The sequence below is a fragment of the Schistocerca nitens genome, chromosome 4 (genome assembly GCF_023898315.1).
Source record: "Schistocerca nitens isolate TAMUIC-IGC-003100 chromosome 4, iqSchNite1.1, whole genome shotgun sequence".
Classification (NCBI taxonomy): domain Eukaryota; kingdom Metazoa; phylum Arthropoda; class Insecta; order Orthoptera; family Acrididae; genus Schistocerca; species Schistocerca nitens.
Window position 1 is genome coordinate 682,171,277 of NC_064617.1, and position 15,729 is coordinate 682,187,005.

Genomic DNA, 15,729 nt, shown 5'->3' on the forward strand with positions numbered 1-15,729 from the left:
TGGGCGTTGATTCCGAGACATTTCAAGGTGAGAAACGACAGTTCGTAGTGTGATGAGGACGATGTTCTTAGCCACACTGCTGACAACCCCCAGACGTTTCAGCCCTTCTCTAATGACACTGCGGGTCACTATCAGCATTGAACGTGACACACCTCTTTGAAGTGCAGTGTGGCTCCAAGTTTTGCTCTCGTGTACGGGTTGGAACAACTAGGCACCATTCACAACCACTCAACGGAATTTGAAATGATCCGAAGTGCCAAGGGGTACTCACGCTTTTTCATCCCTCTTGGTGGTGGTTGTTAGAGTTTAACGTCCCGTCGACAACGAGGTCATTAGAGACGGAGCGCAAGCTCGGGTTAGGGAAGGATTGGGAAGGAAATCGGCCGTGCCCTTTCAAAGGAACCATCCCGGCATTTGCCTGAAACGATTTGGGGAAATCACGGAAAACCTAAATCAAGATGGCTGGAGACGGGATTGAACCGTCGTCCTCCCGAATGCGAGTTCAGTGTGCTAACCACTGTGCCACCTCGCTCGGTTTCATCCCTCTTGTTTTCACCCTCTTGTGGCGTGATCATTTGGGAATGTGACATTAACAACTGCGTGAATAAAACGACGAAGGGTTCCTGTAAGATCTCCACAGTTCGGCTACAGTCTCTGTGCGACTCACGCAACTTTGATGAGCACGTTACAGATATACTTGTCAGAATGAAACCAATTCAACCAGGCGGTTGCTCTAGCCCTTGAAGGCAGGCAGTCTGCACCCATGGGGTGGCGAAGGGGTCACCTAACACTGAGGGGCTAGAGCACCCACCAGGCTGATTTGGTGTCGAAATTTCTGAACGAGCACCTCTAACGTGCTAAACAAAAGGGAGTGGGTGGCACCGAGGGTGTTCACGAACGGGTCATCTTAGAGGAACCCTTTGACGTTTTATCTGCACACGTGTTAATGATGCAGTCCCGCGTGATCACACCACAGCAAGGCGAAAATAGGAGGCTTGGAAAAGAATAAGCACACTTTGCTGGTTTAGATCAAATATTGCCTTGACGAAATGGTAACACCGGTTCCCGTCAGATTATCGAAGTTAAGCGCAGTCGGGCTGGGCTAACACTTGGGTGGGTGACCATCCGGTCTCCCGCGCTACAGAGTAAAATATGTATCTTTGTCTGTGCCCGCGAGCTGCTCTTCCAAGTCCTTTGCTGTCTCTGACAGAATTACAATGTCATCAGCGAATCTCAAAGTTTTTATTTATTCTCCATGGATTTTAATACCTACTCCGAATTTTTCTTTTGTTTCCTTTACTGCTTGCTCAATATACAGATTAAATAACATCGGGGATAGGCTATAAACCTGTCTCACTCCCTTCCCAACCACTGCTTCCCTTTCATGCCCCTCGACTCTTACAACTGACATCTGGTTTCTGTACAAATTGTAAATAGCCTTTCGCTCCCTGTATTTTACCCTTGCCACCTTCAGAATTTGAAAGTGAGTATTCCAGTAAACATTGTCAAAAGCTTTCTCTAAGTCTACAAATGCTAGAAACGTAGATTTGCCTTTCCTTAATTTATCTTCTAAGATGAGTCGTAGGGTCAGTATTGCCTCACGTTTTCCAACATTTCTACGGAATCCAAACTGATTTTCTCCGAGGTCGGCTTCTACTAGTTTTTCCATTCGTCTGTAAAGAATTCGTGTTAGTATTTTGCAGCCGTGACTTATTAAACTGATAGTTCGGTAATTTTCACATCTGCCAACACCTGCTTTCTTTGGGATCAGAATTATTATATTCTTTTTGAATTCTGAGGGTATTTCGCCTGTCTCATAAATCTTGCTCACCAGATGGTAGAGTTTTGTCAGGACTGGCACTCGCAAGGCCGTCACTAGTTCAAATGGAATGTTGTCTACTCCTGGGGCCTTGTTTCGAATTAGGTCTTTCAGTGCTCTGTCAAACTCTTCACGCAGTATCGTATTTCCCAATTTCATCTTCATCTACATCGCCCCTGTATAGACCCTCTATATACTCCTTCCACCTTTCTGCTTTCCCTTCTTTGCTTAGAACTGGGTTTCCATCGGAGCTCTTGATATTCATACAAGTGGTTCTCTTTTCTCCAAATGTCTCTTTAATTTTCCTGTAGGCGGTATCTATCTTACCCCTAGTGAGATATGCCTCAACATCCTTACATTTGTCCTCTAGCCACCCGTGCTTAGCCATTTTGCACTTTCTGTCGATTTTATTTTTGGGACATTTGTATTCCATTTTGCCTGCTTCATATACTGCATTTTTATATTTTCTCCTTTCATCAATTAAATTCAATTTCTCTTCTGTTACCCAAGGATTTCTACTAGCCCTCGTCTTTTTACCTACTTGATCCTCTGCTGCCTTCACTATTTCATCCCTCAAAGATACCCATTCTTCTTCCGCTGTATTTCTTTCCCCCATTCCTGTCAATCGTTCCCTTATGCTCTTCCTAAAACTCTCTACAACCTCTGTTTCTGGCAATTTATCCAGGTCCGATCGTCTTGAATTCCCACTTTTTTGTAGTTTCTTCATTTTTAATCTACAGTTCATAACCAATAGATTGTGGTCAGAGTCCACATCTGCCCCTGGAAATGTCTTACAATTTAAAACCTGGTTCCTAAATCTCTGTCTTACCATTATATAATCTATCTGATACCTTCTAGTAACTCCAGGATTCTTCCACGTATACAACCTTCTTTTATGATTCTTGAATCAAGTGTTAGCTATGATTAAGTTATGCTCTGTGCAAAATTCTACCAGACGGCTTCCTCTTTCATTACCTACCCCCATTTCATATTCACCTACTACGTTTCCTTCTCTTCCTTTTCCCACTATCGATTTCCAGCCACCGCTGACTATTAAATTTTCGGCTCCCTTCACTATCTGAATAATTTTTTTGATCTCATCATACATTTCATCAATCTCTTCGTCATCTGCAGAGCTAGTTGGCATATAAACTTGTACTACGTGGTAGGCGTGGCTTCGTGTCTATCTTGGCCACAATAATGCGTTCACTATGCTGATTGTAGTAGCTTATCCGCACTTCTATTTTCCTAATCATTATTAAACCTACCACACGCTTGTGTGGCCTGTCAACAAATACCACTCCGCTGTGGTTGCACCTACGGTACGGCTATATGTATCGCTGAAGCACGCAAGCCTCCCCACCAATGGCAAGGTCCATGATAGCTTACTGAAATATTGTAGCCGGCCGGAGTGGCCGTGCAGTTCTAGGCTCTACAGTCTGGAGCCGCGAGACCGCTACGGTCGTAGGTTCGAATCCTGCCTCGGGCATGGATGTGTGTGATGTCCTTAGGTTAGTTAGGTTTAAGTAGTTCTAAGTTCTAGGGGATTGATGACCTCAGAAGTTGATTCCCATAGTGCTCAGAGCCATTTGAACCATTTTTGAAATATTGTAAACACACAAGGTAAATAGTATAGGTAACAATCAAATGGCTCTGAGCACCATGGGACTTAACATCTTAGGTCATCAGTCCCCTAGAACTTAGAACTACTGAAACCTAACTAACCTAAGGACATCACACACATCCATGCCCGAGGCAGGATTCGAACCTGCGACCGCAGCAGTCCCGCGGTTCCGGACTGCAGCGCGTAGAACCGCAAGACCACCGCGGCCGGCAGGTAACAATCAACACCACTGCAGAATACCCATACTTTTATGTAATAGTTTTTTCCATTATCTATTTCCATTACTTACACTTCTTTTTGTAGGCTTTCTAGAGTCCTTGTTTCTGTGCTACTCATTCTCTCTAAGATCATTTCTCATGATATTCTCAAATGTTCACCAATGCCGTGAAGATACCCATCTCTATTTTATCCTCCTTGCCATCGCTAAGCACAAGATCAGTGGTAGTACTCTGGTAACATTACTTTTCCTGGAGTAAAATTAATATGCATTTTGTACTTCGTAAATTTTGTCTCTCTGTGGTTCTCTTTGTTACGATATTCGACAATGTACATGCTTCAGATTTGAAACTGATGTCATTTTTATGGTCCTTTAACATGGAAGTGTAAGTTAAGCTTAAGATTATAAACTCTTCTACTGAAAATCACTAATGATCCTACGTGTGACTTGGAAGGTTACATAGCAGTGGTGTGCAATCTTACTTGGCACGGCTCTCATGTTGGAGGGAGACGTAAGAGCTGGTAAGTTGTATTTAAAGACGACGAAATAAATTCATCGGTATGAATGAGAGTCATAAATGCCAAGTGCATGGTCGCTATTGAGTTCTATAAATGCCCTACCGTGCATTCCCACAGTGGATGTTAGCTGTATACAACCGTTGAACGTTCACTAGTAAATGCGATCATGGAAACGAAGAGCCTTTCTCAGACATTTAACGTGTTCTGCCGTTCATTAGGATGTGTATCAAATATGACGATGACACCGGTTTTGACTTGTAGAGACACCGGTTCACGAGGACGGTTTTTGTATATGGATTGTGATTAAAGAAAGTTAATTGCGAATACGGTGCCATTGCCACCAAGGGAACAGCCGCCATAACATAATAGAGCAGGAGTGCCTAGAGAACGCAGCCAGTGGTGTCTAATTAGCGTCTGGTACCGTAGTCTAGCGGTAGACCATGTGGCTGTACACCGAAATACTGTCGCCTACACTTATTTATCCCACTGCACTGCCACTCATACAGACCAAATATATATATTTCCGACACTATTAAGAGTTTCTACAGTAAACTGTGATATTGCTCCGTTTGCTTCTCTGATCATCGCGCATACTCTCGCTATGTCAACCTACGACCGCAACAGATTTTATGCGGAAGAAGATATTGGAAACTGAACACCAGTCTTTTGCAGGACAGTGAACTCGCCGAAGAAATACATTGCCAATGGATGCAAATACCTACAAAAGATGGTACCTCAGTATGCTGCAATGGTGGGTCAAAATGTTAAGCTACGACTGAAAATGATTGTGTGCAGATGTTCAAAATACATATGTTTATGGCAACGCTTTGTGATATAGTTTTATTATCATCGCCTCAGAGATGGTTATCAAAGGAATACCGTTCCTGATAATGTCGCAATCACCAAAATAAATCACTTTAAAGTAAACATAACTGAAATTCGGAAGAAGCAACTGAACGCCATCCTAGCGCATTCCATACCGAAAGATGTGAGCTCAGGCGAACATGCGACACTTTCCCATCTTCTACGCCCTCCGCACCGTAGAAAATCGATAACGGTCACCGGGAACTTTCTGATGCAATGCGCAGGCCACTCCAGTCACAGTAAGCGATTCTCAAATAAGTCCATGACTGTTTCACTGAACTTTTATCAGCCGCGCACAACGACAGCCAAGAACCTTCGGGTTTGCTTAACAAGCTGCATACCCAAGTACAAGAGGAGTAATGGCGCTCTCTCGGAACAGTGTTCATTGAAAAAGAATTAAAGACGGCAGCTTTCGAGGTGGCGAAAGGGAAATCTCTCGGACATGATGGACCTAGCGCCGAGTTTTACGCAATACATTGATCCATTTTGAAAGAAAGTGTGCAGGAGATAGCGAATGAAATAAGGAACGGAGCTACTGTGCCACCTGAATTCGAAGAGGGACTAATTGCCATTATCCGAAAGAATGGAGGGCACCTTTTACTGCTGCAAAATTGCGACCTATCACACGCCTCGAGCCGACCTCTTAGATAGTAACGACAGCGTTTAAAGTCCGCTTGGAGCCAGTGCTACAGATATTGCTGGGGACCTATAACAATGCGCCTCTCTGAGTCGCAGCGTGATAGCTGCCTCGTTAACTTCAGCGACCTTATCTGCTCTTCTACAACCAATGGCCCCCAGCGCGATACCTTCTGCAAGTGGTACACAGGATGGTCTCTGGGGGATATTTTATCAACATCCTGCACAACCTTATAACGGAGCATCATCCAGGATATTAATAAACGGTCATATTACGAGAGAGCTTTCTATCGGCCGATCAGTACGACAGGGCTGCCGATGATCAGTAGCATTCTACGAGGGGGAGTCTAATGAAAACCTTAAATATGTAATAATAAATCGAAATTTCTCGCCGTCATCCTGTAAGTAAGAATGGAAAAGAAAACTGAGAATGCGCTAGGTGACGATCAGTTTGGCTTTAGGAAAAGTAAAGGGACGAGAGAGGCAGTTCTGACGTTACGGCTAATAATGGAAGCAAGGCTAAAGAAAAATCATGACACTTTCATAGGATTTGTCGACCTGGAAAAAGCGTTCGACAATATAAAATGGTGCAAGCTGTTCGAGATTCTGAAAAAAGTAGGGGTAAGCTATAAGGAGAGACAGGTCATATACAATATGTACAACAACCAAGAGGGAATAATAAGAGTGGACGATCAAGAACGAAGTGCTCGTATTAAGAAGGGTGTAAGACAAGGCTGTAGCCTTTCGCCCCTACTCTTCAATCTGTACATCGAGGAAGCAATGATGGAAATAAAAGAAAGGTTCAGGAGTGGAATTAAAATACAAGGTGGAAGGATATCAATGATACGATTCGCTGATGACATTGCTATCCTGAGTGAAAGTGAAGAAGAATTAAATGATCTGCTGAACGGAATGAACAGTCTAATGAGTACACAGTATGGTCTGAGACTAAATCGGAGAAAGACGAAGGTAATGAGAAGTAGTAGAAATGAGAACAGCGAGAAACTTAACATCAGGATTGATGGTCACGAAGTCAATGAAGTTAAGGAATTGTGCTACCTAGGCAGTAAAATAACCAATGACGGAGCAAGGAGGACATCAAAAGCAGACTCGCTATGGCAAAAAAGGCATTTCTGGCCAAGAGAAGTCTACCCGGCCTTAATTTGAGGAAGAAATTTCTGAAGAAGTACGTCTGGAGTACAGCATTGTATTTTAGTGAAACATAGACGAATGTTGAAAATTAGGTGGACTGATAAGGTAAGGAATGAGGAGGTTCTACGCAGAATCGGAGAGGAAAGGAATATGTGGAAAACACCGATAAGGAGAAGGGACAGGATGATGGGACATCTGCTAAGACATGAGGGAATGACTTCCATGGTACTAGAGGGAGCTGTAGGGGGAAAAACTGTAGAGGAAGACAGAGACTGGAATATGTCAAGCAAATAATTGAGGACGTAGGTTGCAAGTGCTACTCTGAGATGAAGAGGTTAGCACAGGAAAGGAATTCGTGGCGGGCCGCATCAAACCAGTCAGTAGACTGATGACCAAAAAAAAAAAAAAATCCTGTAAGTCGGTAAGCGTGCTACAAACAGCAATCAGAATAGCCTGTAGGTGGCAGCGTAGTGCAGATGCACACATGCCATCGCAGTATCAGTATAAACATGCCCGCCCCACTTGCGACTTGCACCAGGGAAGAACAGCGTTCTGTTATTCGGTTTTTGCGTAGTTAAGGTGTGAAACTTACTGAAATTCATCGACGAATGAAGGTTCAGTAAGGTGATGCATGTTTGTCACAGCAGCAAGTCTACGGATGGAGTAGGAAGTTTGCAAACGGTGTGACTTCAGTGGAAGATGCTCCTCGTCCAGGTCAGGCACAACGAGTTGTGACTCCACAGAACATTGCAGCAGTTGAAGCCATAGTGAAGGAAAAACTCCGAGTGACACTGAATGACATTGCAGTATGTTTACAGATTAGTCATGGGTCAGCACACCACACTGTGTCTGCAAGATGGGTGCCACGGCAGCTGACTCCTGAAATGAGAGAACGACGTGTTGATGCTTGTGAAGAACTTCTTCGGCCCTTGCAACGAGAAGGCAAGAATCATTACTGGGGACGAAACCTGGGTTCACTTCCACCAACCGGAAACGAAGAGCGAGCAAGGAATGGCGCCATTCCTCATCACCAAAACCAAAGAAATTTCGAACAGAACCACCAGCAGGGAAGGTTATGCTGACTCTCTTTTGGGACAAAAAATGCGTCATTTTGGAGCATTACATGCCTAGAGGGACTACTGTCACCAGTGCATCATACACAGATCTCCTAAAAAAATCATCTGCGGCCTGCAATCAAATCAAAGCGACGCGGTTTGCTATCAGCAAGTGTCCTTTTGCAACATGACAATGCAAGGTCCCACGCTGCCCGTACAACAGTTGCAACAATCACAGACCTGCATTTTGAGTGTCTTCCTCATCCACCATACTCGCCAGACCTTGCCCCAAGTGATTTCTGTATGTTTGGAACACTCAGAGACGCAATGGGAGGAAAGAAGTTCCGTTCTGATGAAGAGGTACGCCACGTGGTGCAAGAGTGGTTGCGCGGACTACCAAAAGAATTTTTTTCTAAAGGAATTTATGCACTTTGTAAGCGCTGGAGGACTTGCATTTCGCGTGGGGGAGATTATGTTGAAAAGTGATACAGCTTTGCACCACTTCGGCACAATTAAAAAAAATATTTAAGGTTTTCATTTGACTCACCCTCGTACGCAGTCGCCGTGGACTCACTCATGGTTAAAACTGAACAGTCTGTAATAGGTATATCAATGGCGAGTGTCCAGCTCTGTTGCACTGCATACACCGATGATCCGTACTTTGTTGTTTCGAATACGCAAGATCTCGGGAAACTGGGGGACGAACTAAAGGAGTGTACGAGGGTTGCCCAGAAAGTAATGCACCCCATTTTTTTTTCTCAGCCGAAAACAATGCTACGAATGCGAAACGTTACGTATGTATTATTTGAAGTGTCCTGAGTCAGCGCGTCAAGTTTCCGTCACTTCCGATAAAGGGAGGAACTGCAGCACAGTTTCAAAATGGCGTCTGTAGGTGATGTACGTTGCAAGCAACGTGCCGTCATTGAATTTCTCACTGCAGAGAAAGAAACTGTGGGGAATATTCACAAACGCAGCGGTCGGGGAGACCATTCGTGGCTGTCACATCTGACATGTTAAAGCGAGCTGATGTCATTCACGAGGACAGACGCATTACGAGTCGGCAGTTGACGCTGCAGTCCGCAGCTCGTGGTCTCGCGGTAGCATTAACGCTTCCCGTTTTTTTTTTTCTTTTTTTTTTTCACTGTCTTTTCGATAATCATTTTTTGTTGTTTTTGTTTTTTGTTTGTTGTGTTTATTCCTGTGATGTACCCATGTGTATAGATATAGATATATACATATATAAATTTCGGCGCATCATGTGCCTAAAATTTGCGATTTACAATAATTTTAACATTAGACATTCTTTGCCCCAAATTTCCGTGAAACTGTTGCGTACACTCTCACACAGTACACTAATAACTTCCCCATTCATCAATTTATTCACATAGATGTTCTGGTCCATATTCTCCTTTCGCCTTTGGCAAACATATAGCGAACATGCCAAAATAGGTGTATTCTAATACCATACAGGAAAAAAACAATAATTTAAATTCAATCTAAAAAAAATCAAAGTAATGCAAGTTTTGTAATTTAGAAAAAAGCCATAAACAATTGAAGGGAAAAATTTACCTGAAGGACACTCAGTGAATAAAACTGTTGTAACTCAACCAAGAGACTACTAAATGAACAATCAGAACAGAAAACGAGAAATAAATATCACCGTTCAATAATCAAGCACACCATTTCATGTAAGGATTTGTAATTGTTAAAAATTGTAAATAAAAGTTTATATACGTTACAAAAAAAAAAAGCACGCGGTCCCGGGTTCGATTCCCGGCGGGGTCAGGGATTTTCTCTGCCTCGTGATGACTGGGTGTTGTGTGATGTCCTTAGGTTAGTTAGGTTTAAGTAGTTCTAAGTTCTAGGGGACTGATGACTATAGATGTTAAGTCCCATAGTGCTCAGAGCCATTAGAACCATTTTTTTGACGCTGCATCTGTCAATCAGCAAAGGAAGTGTAGATGCAACTCTCCGCACTCTTGGATATTCAAAAGTGTGTGCAAGATGTGTCCCGCAGTGTGTAACGGTGAGCCACAAATCGCACAGTCAAAACATTTGTCTTGATTTTTTGCAACGTTTTGAAGTTGAGGGGGAGGCCTTCTTGTCCCGGATTGTGACTGGTGATGAAACCTGGGATCACCATTTTGAGCCCGCCCCACACAAGAAAAAATTCAGAGCAAGTGCTTCCGCTAGTAAGGCCATGAGCACCGTGTTCTGGGACAGTGAAGGTGTGATTCTCATTGATGTGATACTAAGAGGCGGTACCATTAATTCAGAAGAATATGTCAACACATTAACAAAACTCAAGACGCGCTTCTGGCGACTTCGGCGCTAAGTGACCCAGGAGATGTTTTGCTGCAACACGATAACGCTCTTCCGCACTCAACTGTGAGGACTGCGGAACTCATCGCAAAACACGGTTGGTCAGTGCTACCGCATTCACCCTGCAGCCCTGACCTAGCGCCGTCGGACTTCCACTTGTTTGGGCCAATAAAGGATACCTTTCGTGGAATACATTTTGAGGACAATAAGGAGATGATTCATACAGTGAATGGGATGGAGATTACGTGGAAAAACAGGGTGTGTGGATAAAACATCATTCTTTCGTGTGTGATACTAATTACGTTCAATAAAGAATTGTTGTTTCTGGGCAACCCTTGAACTAATGTTACCGGTGCTCAAATCAACAAGGAAAAACCAACACAACCCCGCACTGGAAGAGGCATGGCAGACACATCCCACATCAGCTGGTGCTAGACCGGACAGTTATGGCTCTTTTTGGGTACGGTAGGGTGGCAACGCCGATCGCATGATTACTAAGAACTGAGCGGACTTAAAGCACAGGATTCGAGCCTATTGTAGATACGTAATGCCAGAGATCTGAGTCTACTACAGAAGTCCAAGTAATACGAATTTCAATAACCAGCAACATGCGATACCTGGTGCAAGCCATACCAATACTTCAACCGCTAGCAATGAGTGTTCAGTTGGTTCGTTATCCGAGGACATATCTTCAAGGTCAGCTTTAAAACGCTCACCTTACCATTTACTCTTCTTGTTGACATTATGCGAAAGGAATCTCAGAGACTGGGCCCTTACGTTGTAAGCACTTAATTGTCACCTTGCAAAAGCAAAGCCGGACTGCGTCGATCAACATTGCTGGCATCCTACTGGCGAGCAGACGCATCAGTGCGCCAGCCCAGAGTGGCCGAACCAGCGTTGCACAAAAAATATTTATTCCTTCATGACGGCGACAACTGCATGTAATTCCATTAATATCAAGAATCCCCAGACTGAAGTACATTACGGCGCAAAATACGTAGCGCCTTTTTTTTTTTTACCAACGCGTATACGCTCCCTGTAGTATCTTCTCGTCAAAGAAAAGACCTCGACAATTGACAAACTACGTACGATTCACCCCAGTGCGACTGAAGTTGTGATTTTTCTATCAGAATTGATTCCCTGATGCACCGAAGCACTTGTAGTAATGTGATGGGAGGTATGGATCTCACACGAAAACTAGCACCCCTCAACCTGACAACTAACGGTCATATAACCACTGGAAAGTTGCTTCGACCAATCTCAGATTTCCCCCCCGCCCTTTTTTTTTTTAAGCATTGCCATACGGATGACTGGACGCGGCAACTTATGTGATAGAAAACGGACAAGCGAACGTAAACGACTACCGCGTTTATACTCTGTACGAATTTTGGAAGATCACGAAGGACCCAAACCGCAAGAAGACTTTTGGGAATAGCCTCCGTATACTCACAGTAAATACGCCCTACATACCTGATAATCGTAGATAGCACATGTAACACAGAGACCAGTTGATTGAGATAGAGTTGTAAAATTATAAAGAGCGTTAGGCAGACGTAAATACTTAGTGAATGATATTACTTACTTCCCTCAAGCAGATTCAGATAGCGTATTGCCTTTTAGACTATATGATTTCGACTTTTAGAAAGAAGGTTCTAGGTTGTTATTTTCAAGAAAAAAGATTTGTCGGTTTTCCTCACTAAGGAGCAGATTCACAACGGCATTTGTTCATATAAAATGAAATTTCATTTTCAAGAAAAAAAGGAAAGATTGTGGGGTCGAATCCCAGATGGGTCCCTTCTCTTCACCCTTCCTTTTAATGTAGCATTAATTTCAGACTGTCACTTTCTGCCTTCCTCAGATTACCAGATGTCATTTGGATTATAAATTCATTGTAAATTCTTTGAACATTGGGCGATGTGTCAGCCAACTCTGACGTATGGTAAGAAATTTGATCAGTAACGAAAAGATAACCACTTCATCACTAGGCTGTGATGTCAGACTTAAAATCTGAATTAATCACAGGTTCTCGCCGCAAGGTTCAAGGCATTTCTCTATCCCTGTATCTCTCCCTCCCCCACTTCTCTCTCTCTCTCTCTCTCTCTCTCTTTCTCTCTCCCCCCCCCCCCCTCTCTCTCTCTCTCTCTCTCTCACACACACACACACACACACACACACACAAGCACGCACGCAAGCGCACACGCACACACACACACGCACACATGCGCGAGATGTTCTAAACCGGTTTGAGATCAAATTTTAAGTAGATTGTAGAAGTTTCTGAAGAGATATCAGCTGCCCTCGTTTACGCAAATTAATGCCGTTCATTTAATTTGAAGGCAATAGAATCTTTCGAAGGGAGACGACATACAAACAGATCAGGCCTAGTAAATGTTGAAACTTTGTGCCTACCGCCCCTAGAATCCTTCGTAGGGAGACGACATACAAACAGATCACGCCTATTAAATGATAAAGCTTTGTGCCTATGCCCCTGACGTGCCCCTGATTAACTGCCGCACAGAATTAATAACTGGTAATAACAAGTATCCTCTGCGACAAATGACAATTGGTGCATGCTAAACCAAAGACTCTATGCTCTTACACTGAGCGGTTGAAGGTGAGGATCTAGTGGTCGAAAACACACAATTTTTTTTATTACCTCAAAAACTTACACCAACCAGTAACTACCGTTAAGTTAACCGCAAATCAAGAGCTCGTATCGTCTGAAATAACGATTCCGACCATTGGCGCCATATGTCCAAATAATCAGTTTAGTATCCTCTATAGTCTGCCGCCGGCCTCTGTGGCCGAACGGTTCTAGGCGCTTCAGTCCGGAACCGCGCTGCCGCTACGGTCGCACGTTCGAATCCTGCCTCGGGCATGGATGTTGTGACGTCCCTAGGTTAGTAAGGTTTAAGTAGTTCTAAGTCTAGGAGACTGATGACCTCAGATGTTAAGTCCCGTAGTGCTCATAGCCATTTGAACCATTTTACTATCTGCCTGTTTTTGACTCGTAGGGTTTGGGATACCCTGGATGTGCGAAAAGGGAATTTGAAACGGGCTTTTCACGTCTCGAAATTGATAGTGCCATGAGACAAGATTTAAATAAGGTTGCTTTAAAAAGGATAAACTTCTTTTCCAATATTTGTGCATATGCGGGCCCAACATCAACTTCATCACGATAAAGGAAATAATGTCATGAAGACACATTATGTAATCAGGAGAAATGTATCCGGCCAATTACCTATGAGTGGCGCTTCTCTTTTAGAATTAAAGTAAGACGAGCATAAGGTGTACTGAATAACAAATTATTTTATTTCACTCGTCCACCATCTGAACAAATTACAGCAGATGTTTTAAGTTCAGTGCCTTCTCTCAGATTCGACAGCTGTCTTCTTCACGGGATAGCAGTCAAAGGCAGCCGTGCGTAGGGGTATGGTGAGCATCCTCATAATTTCTTTCTGGCCTCCATAAATCTTGCGAACGATAAAACCATTTCGTCTTGTATCTAGAATGTACTGCTTCGTCTCTCTACGTTGGTTTCAGCCTTGTGATCATTTTCAAGTGATATATGTGTCACATGCATGCATAATTTCTGTAAGTGGTCAACATGTATTTATATGCACAAGAGAGGGAGGTGCGCAACAAAAATTATGCATGCATGTGAAGCATGTATCACTTAAACATAGCCACAAGTTCTTGACTAGCTAGTAACGACGAAATGTTTGACTTGTACGTGATGCACGTGAGGTAACAATAAACTTCCGTAATTACATTTTTGTTTCAACTTGGATTTGTCAACGTAGCATGAACACTCGTAGATGTCAGCGGCTATTACGAAGTATGTGAAATAACACCTTGATAAAGAGGAAGTGAGCTACCTTTTATTTTGCCCCCTCTACGGCGTGCTGAGGTATTGTGGCAACGGGATTTCAAGACTGCAAACATTTCCCAGAAAACAAACAAGAAATTAATCATGTAACACTGATTTTCCGTGATGATAATTAGAGCTTCATGACTACCGCTTTATTCTTTTCCACGCAGTAGCTCATTGATCTCCCCGTGGCAGGCTTCTAAACGTAAATAACGGTTTGAAACTTCCTGGCAGATTAAAACTGTGTGCCGGACCAAGACTCGAAGTCGGGACTTTTGCCTTACGCGGGCAAGTGCTCTGCCAACTGAGCTACCCAAGCACGACTCACGTCCCGTCCTCACAGCTTCACTTCTGCCAGTACCTCGTCTCCTACCTTCCAAACTTTACAGAAGCTCTCCTGCAAACCATGGGCAGCGTAATTAATTACCCCATCGCCACCTTGTCATAGACCTTGATAATCGTTGGTGCCAGTAATGAACAGGAATGCCGTTTATTATTTATCTGAGCGAATTTAAAATGTGTGATAACGATCCCACCTAGTAATACAATAAGATTTGTGAATGCAAAGAAAGTGAGGTCTCACGATTCTCGATATTTGGATAACTGAAAATTAGTTTCGAATATGGTGTATCACGTTTTAAACCGAACGAATATCAATGGTAAAGAACATTTAAGGCGACCTATAGTTGTCCCAGATTAAGTCTAGGACTGAGGAACAATTTCAACAGGACTTAGCTTCTACAGGACTCAGCTTTCTACTGGACGCAGCTTGTACTTTCCTGCATTTTAACGATCAATTCTTTAACTAATTGTCAGTGGTGATTTGATCTAGAGAAAATTGCTTTCTCAGGTGAGTTCAGCGACTTTTGACAGGTTATCGGAAGAAACAACGAGTGGGAGCTTCACTAACTTTTCTCACTAGGCGCAATTACGGCGAGAAGTTTTTGAACCAGACTATTATTGGTAACAAGACCAGGGTTTCACACAATAACTTATATACTTTACGTACTGTATTTTCATTGATTGCATTCTGTAAAAACATTTATAATTGACGAATATGTCAAGACTTGCAGTAGTGACATCTAACGAGCTTACGGCACAAACACATGTTGCGGCTACTCTAATGCAGTTTGTTATGAACAGTAGCACTATTGACAGTATGATTCCACTAGCACTGTGGCCTATTTTCCACCATATGCTAATATGTGCGACGATACTAAGCTGATTTTATGTATATTTCGTGAAGTTGCCAGTATCGCTTTATTATATTAGCACTTGTTAGCAGTCAGGTATGCTTCATGATCGTGTTTCCACAGCTATCGTATATTTCATTTTTTTATTGTTTTCGGGTGTAATATGCCTATTAGTTGTATTTCTTTCCCATGTTTTGCTGCGGATCTGAAAATACTCATTGCTGACCAATAGCCGTAGTCTAAGGACCAAAAGATTTGTGTTCATTGACAGAAATAAGAGAACTTTATCCTACGCTGCGTGACTCACTGTTTTAATTCGCAATTATGTCGCAGCTTGGAATCGTTTTTATTATTTACTTCATTTTCGAAATTCATGCAGTAAAACTGTCGCATCAGGCATGACGTCATGAAGTTTAAACTTTTATTTCTTTTCTACATGTTTGGCAGTCAATATCCAC